Source organism: Rhyacophila brunnea, unplaced genomic scaffold (assembly GCF_057557595.1).
Source record: "Rhyacophila brunnea isolate RB1 unplaced genomic scaffold, BYU_Rbru_1.0 scaffold_22, whole genome shotgun sequence".
Lineage (NCBI taxonomy): Eukaryota > Metazoa > Arthropoda > Insecta > Trichoptera > Rhyacophilidae > Rhyacophila > Rhyacophila brunnea.
The window spans coordinates 26271544-26297650 of record NW_028232882.1 but is presented as its reverse complement, the minus strand read 5'-3'; positions in this window follow the sequence as shown (position 1 = coordinate 26297650).

The window sequence follows — 26107 nt, the reverse complement described above, 5'->3', positions numbered from 1 at the left end:
AGGCGCACGCCCTCGGTTCTCCCTTCAATGCTACCAGAGATCACTCTTCTCTCCAGGCTGCTCGAATCTATTTTTACCACGTGACCAAAGAATGCGTCTCTTGCAGTTGACCGAGAGACATTATTTGATGCCACGCTGGTTTTATACTATTTAAAATATGTTATAAAATAATTAAATTTTCTTAGTTTTATTTGAATAATGAATGTCGAACGGTATAACACGGTTGTTGACCATAGACACTTATATGATTATATAGCTGTAGAGATCGATGGGCCTTCGGGTCTTATCAGTAATATTTCAATAATGTAAGAATTTTCAAATCATTTAATTATTGTATAATCGTCCCATTTGCAGTCAGCATCTTCTGCACGCATGATATTCTTTGATGGGATTCGACTACCTCAGGCTAGGCCATCAAAACGCTCGAAATTGCAATAATGCAGAGGCCAGCAGATTTCCCAATTGCAAACTATATCAACAATGACTCTCGCAATTTACCGAATATTCATATATATATATAAACATGAGTCGATATATTATATCGACTCATGGTTGAAGAGTTTATCTTAGTACCAACCTTAAGCTCGGTTAGTTCAGTAGTCTTGATATCAATCTTAATCTCAGTCCAAACAATAATCTTCGTGTCAATCACACCTCAGTCTCCGCATCGTTCCACACAGCATCTCCTCCGCCGAGTCTCGGACCTCAGAATGGTATCATAACTTTTCCCTATCACTTAACTCATTTAGTGCTAACAAAGCGACTGGCGCGTTTGCAATAGTTGGCCATTAGATATAATTAACATATTTAAACTTGGTAATTAAAAAGTAATTAACTGGTCAGCAGTGAATGTATTAAGTATTGTGCTTATTTGTTTGTCAGCTATAAACTCGCTCCTTGATTTATACGAGCTATTACAATAATCATACTTTTATCTCAACTCCTGATAACTTCCTACAACGGACTCATCCTTTTACAATGAGACCTCATAAAGGACCGTAACTACAAATTTTAAAATACTAACAAAAACAGTTACATTGACCATAATTAAAACCCATAGGCAGGGCAATCTGCAACTTGGATTATAATGAATTGGGTGTGGTCGTTGTCTTAAAATATAGCCATCACAACTATTCATAAAGTTTCTTTAGAAACTGATAATTTACATTTTACCTTGTAATGACGATTTTTCTGAATATTTAAAATTACAGTTGAGGTAATAATATAGTCATCAATCTGGGATAATGATTATTATTATAAACAAATGTGTTGCTAGATTTCAAAGTCCATAATGAATGAATATGAGAAAAATAGCTTTTTATTTTCTCAAGTACATTGTCACAAGGGTGAAATTTGATATTATTTTGATTATAGAATATTTAAAATTAATAAGTTAGACATTTCGATAATGCAGAAATGTTAGAAAGCAGTAGTTCTTCAACAATGCAAAAAAAAGTCAAAAATACCTAAAGGTGGACTTGGCTGATTTTGAAACCTAGAGACACAAATATAACAATTTATATTGTCTATAAAATACGTTTGATATAGTAACATAATATCAATATAAAAATTGAACTAACGAACTCGACGATAATTAGGTACTCGCCACTCCAACTTATCATATCGTCTCTGTTCTGGCAAAACACACTAACTGGAAAATACTATTTTTGAGTAATTTGACTTTGAAGTTGTTAAAATGTTTGAAATGGTCTATCATGTGAGTTTATTAAGTAATCGTAAAAAGGATGGCTTTAAAATAAAGACTGTTTATTTTTTTATTAAGAAGGTTTCCAGACGGTAAAGTTTGAAATAAGGAACATTTTGGTATAACTAACACAATATGTCATTTTTTCGAATTAGTGTCTTCTGCCAGAATAGTGACGATATAATATTATTAATATTGTGGAATTACTGCCAAAAGCTGGTAATTCTCGAAATCATGTTATACAGTCAATGCAATTTTAAGTTTGACATACCCTCTAAAATTAAGCACAATGCTAATATTCTTGTACTTTATTTATGAGCATTTTAGGATGACCTTGATTTTTTTTAGCATTCATATTTCGTAACCTAATCCGTTAACTCTACATACTTAAATTATCGACTTACCAACTTTTGGCAAAATACAATTTGTATTAGATATAATTATTAGTCGATATCAAACCTTTTAATCAAGCAGTTCACAATAATAATCTCTCAATTGAATAATAGTTTTTTGCATTCATACTGTGTTTGTCCGAGAATGATGTAAAACTATTAAATACTAAATTCACATAAATAACCAAATTGTTATTATCCTAATATATACATACTCAAAATTTAATACCGTTTACAAGAGTTACATTAATCATAAAAATAGTTCTGTGTTTGTTAATCATATATTAAATTTAGTAGTTGGACATCATTCGAAATTGAAATACCAAACAACTAGGTACAAAAATTGTAATATTAACAAAAAGTGATGAACAACTATAGTTTCATAATAAATGTAAGTAATATGTAATTCTGAGTAACCAAATTAGTTATTATGAATACCTATAGCATAAAGTTGTTCTAAAGATCAACCACTATAAAACTATTTTTATTATGTATGTAGTCAAAGCAAACAGAGACAGGTATAAATTAATATTTAATGACAATATTACCATGACTCGAAGTTTGCGTTGCCAAAGTCACCTTTAAATAAATGTGTGTCGCAAAAGTTAAAACTTTTGAATGTCTAGTATAAACCTTGGTGCTGCAAATTGAATTTACGCTGAAGAAGAAAATAGTTCTTATTTTAGATCTTTGCCACTAAAGACAGACAAAAAAACTAGACTTGTTTTATTTGAGTATTGTTTATGTTACAACCTTTTATTCATTTAAAGCCTTTATACTTCTTTAAATAATGTATTGTGCCTATGTTAAGAAGGCCATATAGTATGAAAGGGAGATAACAACTTTTGAATAGAGTGAGAAGTCTCATTAAAATGTATTATTATACGAGATTACACCAGGTTTTGTGTTTTGCCTAAATCCCAGTTGTGTAAGTACTAATTTTGTTAATGATGTAGTTGTTATATCATACATTTATTCGTGAAGTAGTAAAACAATCCAGATACCGCAAAAATGCAATGTTAATTATAATACTAAAGCTTTTACTTGTTGTTAAATTATATATATTATAATATATACTGTATTAAATAAAGCTTCATTATTTAAAGTTTTAAAATAGGTTATATCTTTAGTATTAGACATTATATTTAAATCAAGGATATTTCTATTTCGAGTTCGAGTAACAAGCATATGCATATTAGATTTTTATATTTTAGTTAAATACTGCAATAATGCAATAGATATTGTTTTTAGCACTACATCAGGCCATGAAGTCTAAAAACAGTAGTGTATCGAAAGAATCATAAATACCCAGGCTTTGAGAAAATCACATACATATTATAATGGTGACCACACCAGAAATTGACATTGGAGCCCCCAAATGAATTACTCGCGCCTAGGACCGCCTATTTATTCGGTTAGTAGAACCAGTGTACATTGACAAAATAATATAATTACAAATGAATACGGCTTTAATGTAAATATTATGTTGCTATAATAGGATATAAATATAACGGTTCACGTCACTGCCTTCCTTGAACCTGTCACGCCCCAGCGTTGGAGCACATGGCAAGCAAAAGTTCGCTCCATCGCCATGCCGGACCTAGATTGCGTAGGTCGCTTTTGTAGCACCGCTTTAGGGTGAGGAAACGAACCTTGAGGGTGTGCCACAATCAGAAAACACAGAATTAATGGGAACTGAAATACCTAACGATCGTGGAGATAAAACTTAAACACGTGTCAAGAATACGTCACTCTAAGCTTTTCCTTCGTTCTGACAACTGCTCTCAGTTTATGCATATATTGGTATATTTGAAGGTTGCAATACACACTATTCCACGTATATAATGTGTGTTTCATTTTTATAGGACAGTCACACAATATTCAAAACCCTGCTTAAAAATATAGTGTATTGAGGGTGTAACATATCTGAATTATATTTATAAATCTGTTCTAAGACCACGGTTCAGTTCATCTAGTAATAGTTATAATATTCCAATAACTCTGCATTTTTCTACATAATGCATACTAATTATACGAAAGCTTCAATAAATTAAAATAACCGGTGCTATCGAATTATCAAATCAGGAATACTCTACGGCCTTTACGCGATTCAACTCAATTCGCAAAGCGGTCTCCAGTTCACAGAATATTTATAAAGAAATTCCCGGTTTAAAGAACAGATTAATCGTCAGCTAAGGATTATGGATGCAGTCATTTTAAATATTAATCAAATCTCAATTAACGGGGCCGTTACGAGAAGTACAAGACTATTTCATATTTCCCAAGTAATTGTGATTAAATTCGTCAGACAACTCTAGGGCTAGAGTTTTGCAAAAGACGTTTAATGAAATTTTCACACAGCTACCTTCTCATATTTTGGAGTAAGAACAAAGCACAAGGGAGCGCTTACGATTTTATAGCCTAGTTTTACCTAAGTGATTTATTTGCAAACCAACATAAATGATTTTCTCATAGGAATAGTATTAGAGATTACTTTGTACAAAGAAAGCTGATAGATACCTATATTTTCATTCTACAGTACGTCATACTATTAAGTATTGTTTGATTGAAATGCAAAGCTTTTAATATTATCTAGTATTAATAGATGTCTCCTTATACCATTAGTATATTAGTATGATATTCTAAATTCCACCAAACTTTCCGTATATAAGCTTACATTAATTGTTTATATTTTTGAAGTGAAATAAACAATTTTCTTTGATTATGTCAGAATCTGCTTTAAAAATCAGTAATTTAATTATTCTCTGTTTTGCATTCATGCATCATATCCAGCATGCATCAGACAGACACGACATAAATAGTGCACATTAAAGTTTGTTAGTCATTCGTATTTGTTTTTATTGAACTACGACTTCACTTTACAGGAGGGTTTCACAAGCATAGTGAACCAAGTCCATTTTTGTTATATTTGAGTAAGCTAGGTTCAAACCTAATATATAATACATTTTATTAGTCATTATTTGTTTTCATTGAACTAAGTCAACAATAAAATTTACAGATGGTGTTTGTTAGTTTTTTAAAATTCAATTAGACACTGCGAAAACCTAGCCATAATAGAATATAATAAAAAAATTCTCATCGATTTGTAAAATATCTAAAATTATGCAATTAATTCATAAATAACTTTGGATATTTTATAGATAAAATAATATTTTTATCTACTATAGTTTGATTAGGTAGGGCTTAATGAATTTAAAAAAATAACCAACAAAGTGTAACATGTATTCTTAATTCAATGAAAAGATAAATATGAATGAAAAAGTGTGCACTATTTTGTCAAATCGCCCATAACATACCAAAACTAATACGGTTTGGCTTACGCATGGTTTAATTGATTTTTAAAACTAACCAACACCATCTGTGTGTTTCACAAGCATAGTGAACCAAGTCCATTCTGGTTATTTTTGAGTAAGCTAGGTTCAAACATAATATTTGAGTATTTCTAATTCTGTAAGGGTATGATTGCACTTCTGAAGTGATAGTTTGAGTACATTTAAAATATTATGTGAGGGAAATCATACCCTTACAAAATAAGAAATACTCAAATATTAAGTTTGAACCTAGCTTACTCAAATATAACCAGAATGGACTTGGTTCACTATGCTTGTGAAACACACAGATAGTGTTGGTTAGTTTTTAAAAATCAATTAAACCATGCTTAAACCAAACCGTATTAGTACCTAACCTAACCTAACTTAACCAAACTATAGTTGATAAAATTATTATTTTATCTATAAAATATCCAAAGTTATTTATGAATTAATTGCACAATTTTATAGATAGATGAGAATTTTTTTATTATATTCTATTACGGCTTGGTTTTCCCAGTGTCTAATTGAATTTAAAAAACTAACAAACACCATCTGTAAATTTTATTGTTGACTTAGTTCAATGAAAACAAATACCGATGACTAAAAAAATGTATTGTGGACTATTTATGTTTTAATATTATTATTAGTTACACTCACGGTAGCCGCGCGGCTTAAGCGTCGGCCTTTATCTTCGCGAGTCCCAGGTTTGAAACCTGGGTATGACAAGTACACATTTTTTTTTCTTCAATTTGTGTATGAGTAAGATTATGGCCCTGATAGGTTAAGCAAGTGGCTGACATCCATGTCTCGTAAAAACAAAATCTGTTAATACTCGTACAAACCTCTACCATGCGGAGGCCCATAAATGATCTTATTAGGATCGGACATGGTTAGAATATGCATGCGCCATTTTACTCTAAACTATGCTAGTCTAAATTATTAGATCTTTCTTTTACTGAAATCCTTCCTTTGCACACATTAAATTATTTGTGGTTACGGGAATTAGATATTACATATTGTATGTATGAATACTTTCCATTTGATGTAAGAATACAGCTCAAGCGATAATAAAATAATCCTAGTAAAAAGCTTTGGCTTTGGCAATCGAATAAAAAATACTACTTAATATTCTATAAAGCTTCGCCACTAGGCAACTTTTGAAATGTACATATTTGAATATAAATCTATGAATAAATCTTTGACACTTTGACACACATAATAATCAACAAAATGTCAGCATTTTTTTCTAAGATCTGTATTTGGTTTTATTTTCGGTATTCATCTGGCTTAAAAATAGGCTGTGTTTTCGTTATATTGAAAATGCCAGCTTATCTCCCGTGAGAAAAAATAATATGTAGACAGGAGCATGTACTACGTATTATATTTTTGGTGAAATGTGAGAAAAACAAGATGAATTTTTGATGTGAAAATTGCCGTGATTGCCTCCTTCGAGTACGTGTAGGTGGTTTTCAAAAAAAAGTTTTAAGCAATGAGGTTATAGTATGAGTATCTGCTCATCCTTTTCTATCTCCTTTATTCTATTACATATACTCGTATTATTACATAATATTATTGAGTATCTCAACACGAATCACTGTTAACTAACGAACATAAATGTTAGTATATAATATGATTATTATGTACATGTGGCTAGAGTTGGGTTTCCGGAATTTCCCGACGGGAATTCTCAAGAAATTCTCGAGATTTTCCATCCCGAATCTCGAGAATTGAAATTTTTAACATTTCGGGAAATCCCGGATCTCGAGATTCTTTACTCGGGATTCGGGATTTTTTTATTATCAAATATTAATTGAAAAAAAAAACGATTTCCTATGTGAAAAAAGTGGACAGAAAACACAAAACCTTCAAAGACTGATCGGGACATTTAACACAATTAAGCCAACGTCGACTCAAAATGAGCGCAATTTTTGCAACATCTGGGAATTTTGTATCTCAAAAGCGTACGTGATTGTCGATTGCGATTGACAGTCTGTGTTTTTTGATATTCCATTTTAATAAATAATGTTTTAAATTATTTTTGTTTCCTACTTCTGTTTGTCATCATAGATAAATAAAAAATATTTTTTTTGGAATTTCTCTGTTTTTACACTGATGTTAGGATTTTTAAATGTTTTTTTTAAAATTTCCCGATATCTCGAGAATTCAAAATTTCGTCATTTCGGGAAATCCCGAATCTCGAGATTGAGATTTTCTCGGGAAATACCCAACTCTACATGTGGCGAAGACTATTAATTTAAAGCCTACTTTCATAAGAAAAAATATTTTTTAATTGCATATTAACATATTCATAAATAATCATTTGATTGTTTTTATATTCTATAAAAATAGTTTTATTTGCCAACAACAGATGTCATATAATATAATGTAGTATTCGGATAACAAAACAATCTGCAAAAGTTTAAAAATATATATACTACAGTGCGCCATCTGTCTTGACGTAAATAATTGTCAGATTATGTGTCAAGGAATAATTGTGATATTTTTTCGTATGGTCTTTCGTCACGTAACCTTGGTCAGTGTATAGAATTGTATGAAATATAGTAGGCTCCTATTGCATAGCCTAAAACATTCGCGCATAATATTGTTGTAATAATTTGATAATTTAAAAAAATTATTTCTATGGCGTATAATCGCTTATTAAATATAGATTGTCTTAAAAAAAATATATCTAATGATTTTTGATGTGTTTGAAAAATACGTAAGTAGTTTAAACTCATCGATCATTGTGTACCCATTCATTAGTAGTAATATCGTATTATCTTCTTATTTAACGTAAGCACACCTAATAAGTGTGTTCTTTTTCTTAGATCTCCACAGCCTACCTCTTTCCAAAAGTCATCCTTCGCCACTGCTGCATACTGAATAAAATAAACTACTTATTATTAGTTATTTTATATTTAAAATTTTAATTTAGAGCTATATGGAGGCATTATCCTACATAACGCCCTTTGGCCTAAAAAATATTTCATCGTTGGTACAATATTTATTGTGCTAGACCGCCGTATTTTTCAGCAGTCTACTGCAATTAATTTAATTGTAGTTAATTATTTAACATTCAAACTTAAATTACTCAAGATCATGTTATTTGCAGTTATGACCCTATAGATGTCAGTGTGCGATCTGTTTTTAAATTAAAAAAAACCACGTGAAATCGCCAGTATACGTGTAGTAGTCCGTAAGATAAGGCCAGATATGTATGCCATAGTATAAATAAATAACCGTATACATACTATTATTAGAGACGTACATTCCTTTATGATTCGTCTACCTGAGACGATAGTATACAATACATAACAAGCACAGAAGATATAATACATATAATACCAATAGGCTATAATTCAATACGCCGCATCTTGAAGCAGGGTTTTGAATGTGTGAGTGTCCTACGAAAATGAAGCACGCATTATGCACGTGTAATAGTGTGTGTAATAACATTAAATGAGCGTAAATGCATAAACCGAGAGCAGTTTTTAGTATTCGGCGTAAAACGTATTCTTAACACGTGTGTAAGTTTAATCCGGATTCTTCCTTACTCGAGTCGGTTACTTGCTATCGCCTTACCCGTTATGTATTTCAGTTCCCATTATTTCTGAGTTCGCTGATAACAAGTAATGACGCCACGGCAGGAAATGGTGGTGGCTCCCACTCCTCACATTCATAGCTTGATACACTATGACCACTTATATAGAACATTAATTGTGATTAAATATTTATATAAGTAATATTATAATACTTATTACATACGAAAAAGCATTTGTTAAAATAGTGTTTTACGTTTATTGTAATTTATTCTTGTCTCTAATAATTGTATGACAATGTTGCAATGTGGCAATGATTTTTGTTTAACTAAATAAACATTTTTGTGAAGGGCTGCAGTCACGAACCTTCTAATTCGAATTTTTCAACCACCCTTTAAATTCATCCCTCGTGTAATGCACATTTCGCACATATGGACGGGGCGGGTCTGGGTGTGTCATCATTTGTATGCGTAAATGTGTAGGCTAAACCGCGATCCCAGCCTTAATCACACTAAGACGTACGGTAGTATTTTTACGAAAGTAAATTGCAACCCTTCCGTTAAATCATTTTGCTCGTCTAGTACCTCATTACTAAAGCACATAAGTATATAATAAAATTAAGAACAATACCACATCTATATAAATTACCTACTTAAAATATAAAAACTTTTAATAACAATAAAAATCAGAATAACATTTTTTATATTCTATAAACATTTAGTGGTAGTTTTGGTACTCTAAACATTGGGTTTTCATACAATGTTCTTCGAAAAATTAGCTTTTTTATTAATGGTGCTGTAGATTTTAAATCTTCCCTAATAGATTCTCGGCGGTCTTTAAATAGAAATTAAAAAAAAATGATGTTGTTGATATACTTTTTAAGATAATGGAGTTTATACACAATAGAGGATAGAGGCTTTGGTATAGTGGCAAGGCAAAGGCCAACTAGCACTATATTATAAATTTATATGAATTAAAAAAAGTAAGACACCCGGCAGGAATCTAAAGGAATTTAGAGAGCGCTTATTAGCAGGTATTAATAAGGCCAATAGTTAAAAATTGTCGCAATTAAGCATATCATTTGTATTTAGTGGTAATGCACAGGGCGCGAAACCCAAGAGACGTAGGTTCATTTCCTGCCTGGTGTCTTACTTTTTTCGAAACAAAAATTCTATTCGCTATATTTTCTCATGAGTGTTCTTAAAATTATAATATAATTATGCTCTACAATTATATTAAATTCTTATATTGAGTAAAATACAAGTGACCTTTGTACACCCAGATGTAAAATAAATTCTCTAACTGAAAATAATACCGTCACTCTTTTAACATGAGGCATTGGTAAAAAATATGCTTTATGAATTATCGAAGCGCAGATTAATTTATTGACCCCGTCAAACCTCAAAGGTCACCAGGCCAGAATACACCCTCTCTGCCCACGCCTGAAATGATTATCCATCCTCTGTTTTGTGAAGATAACAGAGATTGGCAGAATGAATCTCACCACAAGTCAGTGTGGTAGGCTTGGAGATGTTATATAGGTAAGCAGTTGTGAGAAACATTAAATCCAAGCATTCGTGTCGATTGTTTCCAATACTTGATGGTATAGTTAGAGGAATTAATAGGATTTGTATTGTGATGTTGCCACATTTAAAACCTAAATATTACGGTCGTAATCAAAATTCTATGAATTTTGCTAATGTCTTGTTCATCTTACTATATAAGATTTACAGTTTTAAATACGTTTAACAAACTTAACATATATATTACTATAAAAAATCTTTTTTTTTTTTTTTAAATAAAACGATCTCCGAAGGGTCTTGGATAGGTATTTCAATACCGGTATTTCAAGACCAGTATTCAATTATTTATCGATACCGAAATACCGATTTCAAAAATCCAATATACCGGTATTTTCGGTAATAAGAAAGTATACGCATTTATGTTTTTAACCAAATTGAAATTATGATATTTTGACATTACTTACTACTATATTGTATATTAAATTTAATGTATAAGTTTCATGCTGTCAAAATGCAAATATATTGACTGAACCTAACAAAGGTTAAATAATATTAAAACAAAATCCCTCAAATATACTCATAGACTTATAATTGTCGCGATGAATCAACATATTTCGAGAAAAATAACATTCGTGGCTTATATTATATCCAATTATTTTATAACTATTGATCTAACTTTGATAGTATATTGAACGAACTGTTACGTCCCCAAAAAGTGGAGTAGTTTAAATAAGATAGTTAATCACTTTCACTAGTACTTTTAGGTTTCGTAATTTACGAATTTAAATAGTCTTTATACTTGTAAGGTATTATTAATTGCTATTTTATTATTATTGTACAAAGGACTATGAAAATATGACTCTGTTAAAGTCTCTTTTGTTTTGTCAGGAATAGCGAAAAGAGAGCGGAAATGTTCACAGGAGATATTAAATTAAAATAGAAGAACTTTTGATAGATGTTTGATTTATTAAACGGAGATAAATTACAGTAATACAATTGACAGAAAGCCAACTTACATACTAGAGAGACAATGGTCGACAGAGAACTAACAATTTCATTACGTGTGCAATTGTTCATATATGAAAAAGAATAATGTTCTAGAAGTTTCTAATTATCAAACACAAATAACATATTTTATTGTTTTGTGGTTTTCTGGAATTATTTAGAATGAATCAATATTTAAATTGACAATATTATTGATATCAGAGGATGCTATTGTTATCAGAGGAAGTTGTGGTTTCTCTAATTAGAATCTCTTATCTACTTATTGATTTTGTGCATAGCAGAACGTTGAATTTCAGAGAGATTTTTCTGTACCCGGACTTATTGTATTTGTAAAAATTAGCAGTTGTAAAATATTATGATGTATGCAAATTTACAAGGGTACTTTAGGTTGCTATAAAATAATGGTTTAAATAGATTTTAGTATTCATATTTATTGATAGGTACTTATTTTTTTCAATATTATGTATTGACGAATACCGGTATTAGTACCGGTATTCAATAAGAAATACCTGTATTGATATATTCATTTGGTATTGCAATCCCTAGTCTTGAACATATAACCACTGGATTCGCGCTAATATGTTCTACCAATCAAGCTACGGCCATTCCACAGAACAGATTAATAAATAGAATTCCGATAGGCTATATTACAATACAATATATTTTGACGCAGGGTTTTGAACGTATGAGTGTCCTACAAAAATGAACCACGAATTATAGACGTGCAATAGTATGTGTTTCAACCTTCAATAAACCAATATTAACTGAGCGTCAATGCATAAACCACGAGCAGTTGTCAGTATTCGACGTATGACGTATTCTTGACACGTGCTTAAGTTTATCCCGTATTCTTCCACACTCGAGATGGGTTACCTGCTTCTCCACATCCGTTAGGTATTTAAGTTCCCATTGTTTCTGAGTTCCCTGGGGCATCCTATTACGACGAAATTAACTAGTGGTTTTTACATTGAATGCTTATCAAATAGTATTATGTTTGACTATCGGTTTTTGTGTTATCAAGGTATCAATTAAGTGCCCTAATTACAAACCGACGCCCGTAAACGTGTTTATTAAAAATAACAAACAACGAATAATTAACAATATTTGAGAATATATCATTCTATATTATTGAACACATATAATTTGAAAACATCTCATGCATATATACACTAGAAAAGACACCCGACGGGGTATTTTTTTCATATACTTACATAATATTATGCGTGAGATTTTTTCAAATTATGTATGTTCAATACCTAATAATATTAGGTATATAATACTTTATAATAATTTATTGCTCTTACTTCCTTCCACAATAAAATTTAATTTACAACAAGACCAATTAAAAAGACAAAAGGCATTCACAATCCAATAATTGATACTTAACCCGATTAAATTTCTCTCCATCAAACAGCAATTAAAATATATGTTTATCAGTCAGTAAGTTTAATTATATTTGGATACAAAGAAAAAATGCCTTGATAATGAAGGTATCTTTCGATTGTCATCTTGCAGAAATTAATAAAAATGTCTCGAATGTCATTATGATTAAAAAGGTGCTGTGAAGTCTTGGGTTTGAATTCCGCATTCTGGCAAATTTGTTGATAAATCAAAACTGTTGATTTTGTTTTCAATGTATGTACCAGAGCATAAGCCTAATAAGTCAAGAAAATGGTTAACATATATTTTTTCCATTTTCCATTCTCTTGATCACGATTGATATTAGATTGTAGAAAAGGTATTGAAGCTACTGCATTATAACCCTTCTTATCATCAATCAATGAAACTCACGGAATAAAATTCAGCTTTGATCATAAACTATATTATTTTAAATCACAAATTTAATAATCGTATTTCTTCCAAAGCGATTAAAATACCTGGTTTTATCATGCAGTTACTCTAGTGAGTTTAAAAACATATTTTTAATAATATGAATATAATCTTATATTGTACTTCTTTGTGCGATCACTTCTGGAATACATTTCTACAATATGGTCTCCCTATTAAGTATAAAGTTCACACCCAAACCATTAAACGGTGTCAACATATATTTCTACGTTTTATTAACCTTACAGTTGAACCTGTTATCACAATAATTTGTTAGAGATAACGAATCTATACACGCTAAAATCAAGACAAACAGCTGACCTTTTCGTTCTGTTTATACCCTCGAATTCAATCATCGACTGCTCGGTCGGTAGTTACCATTGAACATGATTTAGTTTCGTGGTCCTATTAGAAAGACATAAAATGGTGACCAACTGTACGTTGATTTTTTAAAGTCAACTTTACAATTATTTATTCTTCAATACCAAAGATTCATTTCCTTTCAATACTTTCGTACAAGCACTAAAAAACTTCAGTAAATAGAGCTTGTGATTTTTGAACTTTTTAATTTCTAGAGAATAGAGAATTCTCTCCATTATAGTCAAAATACCTCTTGTCGATTTTTTTGTAACATTTTTTAGCTATGTCGATAAAAAAATAAGTACCCAGAAATTACATTTAAAGTCGAGAGCTTTTTTTCTCGATCAAAAAATTTCTCACCGGGAAATTCAAGATATTCCATTCAGGATCAAATTCCAAAACTATTTCAAGCTTTTTTTATTCCAAAAAATTCAGTATTAAAACTATCCAGAATCATTGATGATTTATCAAAATTTCGTGAAATTAATTTCTTGAGATCTCATTTATTTTGTGTGACTATTTTTCAAGAATAATTCTCGAGACAATCTTTGATCACAATCTCTAGCAATAGAAACGATATTTTTTCTTGTTATGCACCTACTCAACGTCTTGTTATTCACAATTTTATATGTTTTGCGGTACCTATTTTACAACGTTTTTATTTGGTTGTATTCTTATTAAATTTGTCCGGTGGTTGTTTATCCCGTACAAATCTTGCAATCAATTTTTAGTTAACTTTCCAACTAGCTAGACATTTGAAACTTTTAGAATATATCAGAACACGATACCAATACATTTTTTTTAAATACCTTTAGTCATCTTTAAGTTTCTTAATCTTTAATTCATTTTCAGTTAATTCTGTTTTGTATGAAAATGTTGGAAGAAATCCGTAATCCAATCCACCATTATTGGTTGCTAGGGGTCTGGGTTCCTAGCAACTAAATTAATAATATATACGTGCGTTACTGTGGAAATCAATATGAGTGTCAAAATAACATTTCAGTATTATTTCTATCAAATACAAATTTTTTTGATCGTTTAAGCTAGTCAAGTCAAGTTTATATGATTCACCAGAAAATTTAAAGAACGTTGTAAGTATATAAAAAGTTCTTTTTATCTTGTAATTATTTATTGTGAGTTTAATAAAATGTTATATTTTATTTTATATTATTATATTTTACCTTGCTAGAATATTTCTTTATTATGGTTTTGTGTGCGCATTTTTACTGTTTTATTTAATATTATATTTTTTTAATAGATCCGTGCAGAAGTTACCGGATTATGGTTTTGAGCAATGATTCCGTGTACTAAAGTTTCCGTGTGGAAATGAGGAATATTACCAACATTGAAAACCCAATTGTAAAGGTAGCCTTTCACTGCGTCTACAGACGATCAGTCAGTGTTAAGCCATAATCAACGCTTCTCTTATTACATCCTTCTCTCAATTCCGAGGTGTTCTCATCCTTCATTAATGATCAATTAGAGAAGGATTTAAGAAAGGATTCGTCTCGCATTTTCCGACTCACGGATTCAAAACAAAAGGAAAAATTGAACTGAAAATTGAAAATCCACAGCCTTAAGAAATAAGTTGAACGTAAACTCAAACTAGAAAAACAGATGACTCTTTTAAATTTATGTTTTTTTCAGTATTATTCCAATTTTCGAGCTTTTCTTTGATTCCATTTCAAAAGCTTTATGTAAATCTACCAATACCTACATCCATTCAACTACTATTATGTCAGATCCATAGGATAATATCCTTATCATTTTATAAATAGTGGAATGTCAGATATTTCAATCGGATTTAAGCATTTGCTTCTATAAAATTGTCTTTGAAAAAAAATGTTTGGATTAAAAATGTTTGGAAACGTGTTTCTATACATAAATCAATATTTTTGCTTATAATCGGAGCACATGGGCCTTCACAAAGTGAAGTTTATTTTAACATACCTACTTTTAGTGTAAGGCCTCAGTGGCAGGGTTTTTCAGTGCGGCGTGCATGTTAAACACGTGCACACACGCTGTATACAAACGCTTTATATACACGCTGCACGCTCCGCACTCCAAAACGCTGCCACTGAGGTATTTGATTGTCCAACCCACTGGGTATTTGATCTAGATTCTAGATCACAGTAATCACACACATTACACCTGGTTAAGTCAATTATGGTCGCCCTCATCCCAATATTTCCCTCCTACCTATAATCCAAACTTTTTCAGCAAGTCCAGGCGTAACTCAGTTACGAGCAGTGGCGGCTCTAGCATCTTTTAGTAAGTGGGGTCAGATGGCGTGAAATATCTAATAAGTACCTACCTAATTATTATTAATCAAAGCGTAAAAAACATATCTTTTGTAGCTATTACTTCATCTTCATACGCCTCCTGCGTTCGAAAGAATCTTATTGCTACAAGAAAAATAAAATAGTCTTTACAAAGATACACTCGCCGTCAACCATGTTTTTTGGTAAACTGTTCGGAGTTAAATGCTTTTTTTGTTTTGATTAGTTCATACACAATAACTAAATCTGTTGGTGACTGGTTGGTGAGGTCTTAATCGTTTCACTTCTAGTTTATCTTCAAATGTCAATGTACTGAATTTATATTTCAATAAATGAACCACCTCATTCATCATAATACTTAATATTATTTATCAAAATTATTTTACTAACGTGAAATTCAGCTATCCACAACTAGTACATTACAATAATTAATATTTAGGTAATACAAATTATTATTGATTTAATTAACTGAAATAGCACATAGGTACCTACCCTTTGTTTTATTATCATTCAAGATATTATAAATTATTATAGTATGTATTAACAAATATATTTTAAAACTTAAGGAGATAGATAACATATTTGATCACTTACTGGCAAACTAACTAATAAACTAAACCGGTGGGTCATGGGATATGAATTTACAGCCGACCGACAAGATAACTTCATAATATATTATAATAATAATACACCCAGTTTTACCTACTCACACTTATGCAAGACGAGGTATTTACTACAGTGTCCCCGGTCCAGCATCGGTAGATGTGGGTAAAATGTGCATAGCACGTGCAAAACGGCATACAGACGTACGCATTGTTCAGTTTCCCTTTGAATTTTGAGAATCATAACTGGCAATCGCATATAGCATCTCATAATATATTATTGCTTTGATTTTAAAGGGACCACCGAATTTCGACCCCAGAAGTATCGTTGTATTGTACTATGTAGGTAGAGCCAAAACTCACATAGAGTATTTGGGATGGGCCAAGAAACAATAATCAAGGATGGGCAAACAGTACAAATAAAATATATACTTAATTAATTTATACAAAATGAATGTATTATGGTAGGAACGTATAACATGAATATCAATTGAATATTGATTATAGAATGATGATGAGGGGACCGGGGTCTGTCCCCTAGGTACCCAAAGGAAGAGCCGCCCCTGGTTACGAGTCATCAGTAGACCATTATTAATAAATAAACTTCAGTTACATCAAGACAATGAGCACATTTAGGTGTGTTACATATAATGTTTATTAATAAGTATCATCATTATAATGTCAATCTGTATGTCCCTGATAACCATATTAGAAATCGGGAGCATAGGTTATTATCCCAAGGTGCTGAACTAACCTGTCATTGCTAATGCCAATTGGGTGATTATTAACTATTTCCAACCTTGGATATTGATATATTCCACCTACGTGAGAATGAGTTTAGGTAGATTTTGTTTTATAAATTCTTAAAATAGTCATTCGGCGTCGGTACTTCCATATTATATTTTATTATTTTTGTACTTATTGTTTATGGTTTATATTAGTTATGTTTATTGTTTATATTATTCTGTTTATCTAATACTGTTTATATTTCTTAGAATTCTTGCTGGTATGTTGTGAACATCTTAAATTTGGTATTTTTAAAGTTAAGTATGTTAAAATAAAGATCATACAATTTGATTTTGAATCATAAGCTTGTTTCAATCCTCTGTTGGAATCCTTCTCAAGTTCTCTTCAAAATTTTCGGTTCCCTGTTTTTCTCTGCCACGTAATATTTCACCAATCCAGTGTACCCTAGAGCGGTCTTTCATTAATTTGAAATTTATAAAAATTTAACCACCTTTTAATTAGGTATATCAATTTATTCCCTTTATAGTAATCCGTCAGCTTACAAACCTTACCAATATATTATCAAGATGGCACTGGCGGCTCTTTTACTTTCTATGTGGTGGGGCTTAGCCATTAATTATTAAATATATATACCTACATAATCATAATAATATGATTTTATAAATGAGGAAATAATAATTATTATAGACTAACCATTACCAGTTTTGAACAACGAGATACAGCGAGCGTTTTTACTCACATAGGGGCTATTTTATTCACTCCCCAGTATGCGTATACTAACGCTAATGCATTCACATACTTTATAAAACGAGATTTGTAAGTACCGCGGCTAAGTGACCCCGGAATGCGTAAAATAGACGTCATAGATTTCTTAATTCATACATAGGTGTCACAGTGAAATAGGGCATAGGTATTTAATTTAATTAATTACTTTGATACCACATAATCATCATTATGTTATTACACAATTTACAATCATTGCTTTATTTATTTTTATAATAATAAATATCTCTAAAAAATTGGGACGGGTTTAGTTGGATAAAATAAATTAAATAGTTGATTTAAACATATAATTAAGTAGGTATATTATGACAATGATAAAAATATCGGACGTGTATTTTTGACACAATAACGATGTGGGGACGGTCCCTACGAACCCGAAAAGTACTTATGTTTATAATTATTATAATTAATGAGGTATTTTTTTATTTTATTATAATATGTATATTGTCTTTAATTTAGCTATAATATCATAGTTTTTATTGTGTATTTAAAGTACATCCATAAATAACTAAATAATACACGCATCTAAATGTAATTACAATCTTTCATAATGAAATCATTTATTATTGTACTTAGTGAAGACTTTATTATAATTTAATTTCCTTTACTATAATAAAGGAATAAAGAGCAATAAATGTCAATATTAATCACACATTTGTAGGGAAAATATTGTTATACATTATTATTAATTTATCACTTACAACAATAATAACATTGGTAAGTACTACACGTTCTCAGCTTTATCATATTATTTTTGATGTCATTAAATTTCAAAGTACATAACACTCATGAAAAACATCTACAAAGGGAAGTACGTTGTTCATATAACCAAAAAATTCCAATGAAATTATATCCTCGAAAAGCTCGACGTTAGAGAATTTTCAATCGAAGCTTTAAAAGTAAAATTAAGCTCATTCTATAAATAAACCGCAGCTTTTGTCGCAATCGCGAAACTTTGAGTAGAAAGGAAAGTTTTTTTTATTTATATTATTTCAATAAACGCTTACCAAAGTCTCGGATGTATTTACTTCTGGTCGGCATAAAAAATACATGTCTTTAGCTTTAGTTAGTCTAGAGGGATTTTGTTCGAAACAAATAATAAACATTTTTGCTATACACTAAACAGTAATAATAAGCTGGAACGCTTTATATTCTTTCGCAGTTCAAATACAGTAATATTACTGACGTGACAAAAATATAATATAAAACCATGTACATTGTAAATACATACATTATAATTTCAATATTAATTCAATAGTTCTGTCTAGACTAGTCACTTATCATAAGCGAATCGATTTTCCGTTAAGACTATATTGTGATAATCTGTCAATGTCTAATCTAAATAATTCATTGCATAATACATAACTAATATTGGTACATAATTTATGAAAACACCTGTGTGAAACATATAATTACTAAAAAAAATCGTACAGGTATTTTCAAAGTATGTATGTTCAATAAAGAAAGCTACATTCCTAAATTTAGTGAGTTATTCGTTGAATATAGAGTCAAATTGAATTGAAAGGGTTATTGCAAGACAATGATATGCCACAGAAACATAGTTTGGAGATATGAGCAATTTAATATTCTTGTTCGTTCACTACTGTAACAGGAAAAATTACTATCCTCATTAAAATGTTCGATATATCTCACATCTAATTATTCTGTTTGGAGTAGAAGGCGTGGATGACAGACCGATATCAATTTTGACTGGCATGGCATATCATATTATTGTTATAACCATTTTTATAGCAAAATTTGAATTTGTAAAAACTACACATTAATCATAATTATTGAGACATTTGTGTATCTTAAGTAAAACGAGAGTGTATGCACTGGGAATTGGTTTCATTCAAAATCAACAAATTCATAATTATGTGGCATATCATTGTCTTGCGATAACCCCTTCAATTGAGAGTTGAATCCGATTGGCTCAAAGTAATCTGCTGTCCATACATAATGGACATGTGGGAAGAGATACTCAAGTCGGTTCAATTAGTTACCCATTGAGAAGTTTGACCTGGTCGCCACAAGGACCAACTTTATAGCTTTTAAATAAAATTGTGGACGTAGAGATCAGGTCCGTGTTGTTTATCTTTGTTTTTGTATTATATTTATAATCAAATTTATTTTCTTTTATGCAGGGCTCGAAATATACCGGAGCGCACCGGAGCGCCGTTCCGGTTGATAAAATCCCCAAAATTATCGTTCCGTCTCGTGTATAAAATAATTTCACCGTTTGAGAAACTCCAACTCACTTTTTTTTTAAATACACATCATATTAGATAACTATGTTAATATTTTCGTAAAATTATCGAACGCTCCGGTTCGTTAAATTTTCCATTTCGAGCGCTGCAGTCTTTTGTTAGTTCTCCATGCCTTTTTCCTCCATGGCACTTAAGAGCATACTTCAGTGAAATGGCAAATAATTTTCAGCAATAGGTGGGACTTAATTTCGACCGCGTTGCCAGTCGGAGAGCGATAGTCGACCTGTTAGCACATCCATTTGTTTTGTGATGGCGTCGGAGGAATTAATTCTTAAATCGTGAAAAGATGACTTAAAAATGTTACGTATTTACTCGAAAAACAAAACATGTCAATGAATATATTATTATTATTACTTAAATAACATTAAACATAATATTAAATGGACGCATCTTGAATTTTTATAACAAAATATGTTTTGTTCGTCACGCGTCGTTTACACAATCTGCACGTCGCGTAGTCACAATCGTTTTAGACCATGCCTCAGCTGAAGTATAGCCTTAAGTCAATCCAGTAAACTTGGTCAAAGCTCACTTGAGACCGCGGCGACCTCAGACTTGTGTAACTGCTCCGGAGACATTGCCAGAAGTAAAAAAATGCTGATGATTCTTATCAAACGTAGGGCCTCGTGATATACTCAATTAAAACCGAGTTTGGTACGGAGCGGACTGGTTTGGAGGGGTCTTTGTTTGTCCATACTTGTTTTAATAACAAAACCTACATAAAGTGTCTCACTAATTTAATCCAGAATAGCATGATTGCTACACGTAGATAATAATATAGTAAGGAAAATAATAACTCGGTTAAAATACACAATACTAACCATGTTGAACAACATAATATATTATGCTTTTAATAATAATACATACTATTATTATTATATAATAATATTATGTAGAAGTTTATTCAATACCCCATACCATGGTTACGTGTAAATTGAACGTAAAACATTTCACCGTAGCACAGTTCGCCGTGAGCTTTCTTATCGGAAATAGATGACCGTGTACCTTAGACTATAGATACACGTGTACTATACGGTATCCAATTATATTAGATTCAATATGAACATTAATTCAAACTTCATAGCTGATTTTGGCAAAATTCATGAATTCAATAATGAAAACCTAACCTAACTACTTTATAATCTAGTATTAAGTTTTTATTTCAAAATTTGTTTGCTACTGGTTTCCTGTAAACCGACAAGAACCGTGCTTAATTTAAACATTAATTTTATGTCAGTACTATACGACTCAAAGAAGTTGGACGGTCTTTAATATACGGCCATATATGTGTCGCTAGATTTCAAAATCAGCCAAGTCCATAATAGATGAATAGGAGAAAAACAGCTTTTTGTTTTCTCAAATACAAATTAATAAATTCCACATATTTATAATGCAGAAATGTTAGAAAGCAGTAGTTCTTCAGCAATTCACGAAAAAAAACAAAAATACCTAAAGGTGGATTTGGCTGATTTTGAAATGTAGCGACACATATTTCCGGTACAACATTTCACGATGCAGTGTGATACGGCGAACTGCATACATACAAATTTCCGGGCACGGTGGTTTTGAGAGGCCATCAACTTATATGTAGGTACATACAGAAATTAAATTTGATAATGTTGATAAACAGGTTATTTTAACGTTTCTGGCTTTTTTTTATGTCCCCTAAAATTTAGGTATCCTAAATTATGTTATGTAGATAATAATATAAAAAAGAAAATGATTTCTCGGTTAAAATACACAATACTAACCACGTTGAACAATGTATATGCTCTTAATAATATTATATAATATTATGTAGAAGTTTATTCAATACCTCATACCATATCCAACTTGCATGACATCGATTTCGGGCACAGATTGATTTATTAGCCGTTTATTTCGATGAATTTACACCGCACACTCTATCACAGTTGCCTACTGTGGCACATTTTTTATTACATTTTATTTTTTATTCTGCTTACATTTAAAAATAACCTGCGCTGGGACAGAATTGTACCCCTGTAAATAAATCGTCAAGCTGCGGTAAAAAATATTCGACTATCTTAAAAGGTTATGGGGCAGGGATGGCGAACCTATGGCATGCGTGCCACTGGTGGCACGCGGTGGCACGCGTTTGAAAAGAAAAAAAATACCTTAACATGGAATGATTTTAGTTGGACGTATATGGGAGGTGGGTAGGAATGTATGGAAAGGGAGGGAATTGGATAGGAAAGTATGTAGGCAGGTGCGCCTGGGTATGGTGCGTGGAGATGGGATAGGATAGGGATAGCATGAGACTCGCGGGAAGGAGCAGGGTCGTGGATGGTTTGACTTGTACCTCTAAGACCTCAGTTACCTGTTCGGTTACTTCACTCATTCGATGTTAGCTATAATAATGAAAGACATAACAATGGAATTAAAATGAAATCTCGGTTTGAGCGCCACTCTATGATGATGCATAGAGACAATAGTGATAAGGATAATTAAATAAAAAGCAAGTAAAGAAATTTCAACAAATGTATAATTAATGTATAAGTTTAACTTGCGGGCGACATTGTATAAAGTTGTATAAGTTATGAAATGAGTCACGAGCGCCTAACACAAATATAATAATCAGACAAAGTTAGAATTAAGATAAAAAGCTAGTTCGGTGGACCGTAACATAAAAGGAACAACAATAAATACCAAACACAAAAATAGGCTCTTCAGTTTCCATCGCTGTCCTCGAATCCTTCCAGGACGGAATCGAGGAGTGCGTCTTCAAACGTGCCGGGTCCATGGGGTACCTTCGATCTCCTGGCCTGTTGGGGACGTCCTTCAGTGGGCCTTCATCAACGTCTCCAAAACGTCAGGAAATCAAGGCCATGTGCCCCGGTTTCCGGGACTTGGAACTCGAGAAACACGTCTGCTTCGTTTGAAGGCTAAAAACTGAGAGAGTGCTGCCGCTTCGCCTTTTCGTTCTCAAGCCGCTTTTTTTGTTAGCGCCGGAAATAGTTTCACGAACTGCGTACAAACTATCCGGCGTGATCCTGTCGATGTTTTGCGTAGTTGCCATCATCAAAAATTGTGTGTCATGTTATAAAATAATATGACAACCTATAATATAATAAATGACAAATTGCATTGTATAAAAAATAGCAGGCAAATACTCTTCAAGAATAAGCATTAGGTACGTTTAATGGAAATATATAATTGCATAAGTCGATCCTTAGACTTTATGCGTCACATATAATATTATCACACTAACCTCATCAGGCGGCGGATGATGCCGTGCCTCGAACGTCTAATTTTGATCGATTTACGATGTTTGATACCACTGTAGCAAGAGAGTGCCTCATCTGATCGGAGCAATTCTCGTGTCAGTTTGTGCGGTAAGAACCAAAATAATTACATAATACATTAACAAACAATTTTATTTCTACCCACAAAAAATGATTGCACAAAATGAGAAACAAAAACTTGTGAAACCAGTAGTACCTAGTAATTCTGGCAGACAGTTTCAAAATTGGTGGACCGAAATGTATGGCGTAATTGAAAAAAGTGTTAAAGCTATAATACGTGTGCTATGTTCTGTGAGTGGTATCTAGAACATCATCATTTTTTTAAATAGAATTTTTTAAAACTATTTTTTTCTCATGAAAAACTACTTGGCACGTCAGACAGTTGAAAAATAATATTTTGGAAATTTTGGCACGCATACGTAAAAAGGTTCGCCAAACCTTTTATAGGGAAACTGAAGATATAAGAGACAATATTAAATTTACAAAACCTACCTAACGACTTTCTTATAAATTTCAATGCTAAATAAGTAATTGCTCTTTATTTCACTATTTACGCAATTAGAATTCATTCACTGTCTCTAAATACAAAAATACTTCTTGTTAAAAGTAAAATTGTAATTATTTCAAAACCTATTCAAATCAAAAACAGTTATTTTTTGCAATATATTTACATTATACAATGGCACTGGGACAACTGGATGCCAGGACAAGTGGGCGCCGATCTATCCAATGAAATAAATAGACGGTTATTACGATTAACGAGGAAAAGAAGGATTTCAAGTTACAAACATTTATATTTTTATAAAAATCGATGTTTTTTTAAAATGAGAATATAAAAAATCCTAAAACTATGAATAAGTCAAAAATCTTTTAGGATCAGCATAGAAAACTTAATAAACTAAATTTCAATAATAAATATGATTATAAAATGTATGTAATAATAAGATGAGGTCCCGTGACAAATTCACATTTTTTTACAATTGTAAGTTTATCTTTTACTTCAAATGAATACATATTTATTAATTAATACAGTTGAAATTGTAAATAAAAACACGTATACCTCGTCGGCCGCCCATTTCCGTTTAAATGTTAATTAAATAATATGATACAAAATGTAAGTAAGATAGAATATGACGTATTCTTCAACAGAATTTCTACAAGTAAAATAGTCACCGGTTTACCTACCTACGTATTTTATTTTCTACATACACAATAAAATAAATTATTAGTATATATAAAGTACGCACAACAGAATCACAGACAAATCTGGTTATTTATTATTCAATACGCCACAACAAGTACACATTTTAAGTAGATACTTAGTATCTTATGCTCGATTTCGATTACAAAAAAAAAAAAAAGATTGTGTAGAGGTCCTTATTTTCCTTTGGTAGGTAATTCTCTCAATACCTACCTATTGTAGGACATAAAATTATTTTCGCTATCGTAGAGAATATCTAAAAGCACTTTCAAAGTCAAGTAAATATCGTACCTCTGTGACCTTAGGATGTTTTAAACAGAAAAGAAAAATCAATACGCACTATTCTTTTGCACGCGATTCACAAAGGACGATCAATCACTTTTGAAATAATATGAAAATTACATACAGCTACGGAAACCTTTACCGCTTTAACCTGACAGCATCTACTTAGTTATCCATCTTTAAAATACTTAATAAATACGTTTATTTCAGATTATAAAATCAAATACCGTGACCACTTTGACATAATTTTAGACTAGCATAAAGAGGTTATTAATTTTAATAAAATATATTTAGTCAAATTAATGTTTCTGAAGTTATACTTCTTTAGGCGCGTTTGGAAAATCAGATCAGAGTGTATTTTTGGCGTATGACATGTAACACATAATTTATTCTTTCACACAAAAATAAACGAATTCGATTGGATTTGAACCGCCGATTGTTCGATTATCAGCCGAACGCACTGCCTTTACGCCACAGTGATACTCCAATCGTGACGATTATACAGTATAATATTATAGTTTAGAATTGTTCCGTTGCTAGGCAGCGAATTTATTATTGTCGGCCATTTGCAATTCCTTACGTAAACAAACTATTAAACGTCATAGTGGCAGTTGTTACTTTAAAAATAAAAACAACGATAAATAATTAAATAATTTAGTAATATAAGTTAAAGTATATAGAAATAAACCAACGGCGTTCTAATAAGCGGTCATTTTTCTTGAGTGTGTAATTTAACAAGATAATTAAGAGCTAGTTTATCACAAGTTTTGTTACGCCAAAGAAGTATAACCTCTAACGCGCGTACATAAGTACACACACCGATTATTTTTCAGCTCATGATGTATTTTCCTTATCTATAATTTTATTGCATGTTGAATATTATCCGTAACGTATGAGATAATACATAATTATGAAATGTATAAGAAAGAGCGAGACGTATAATACACGTAAGCACATTTTTTTTCGACCATGTCCGATCATAATAAGATTGTATGGGCCT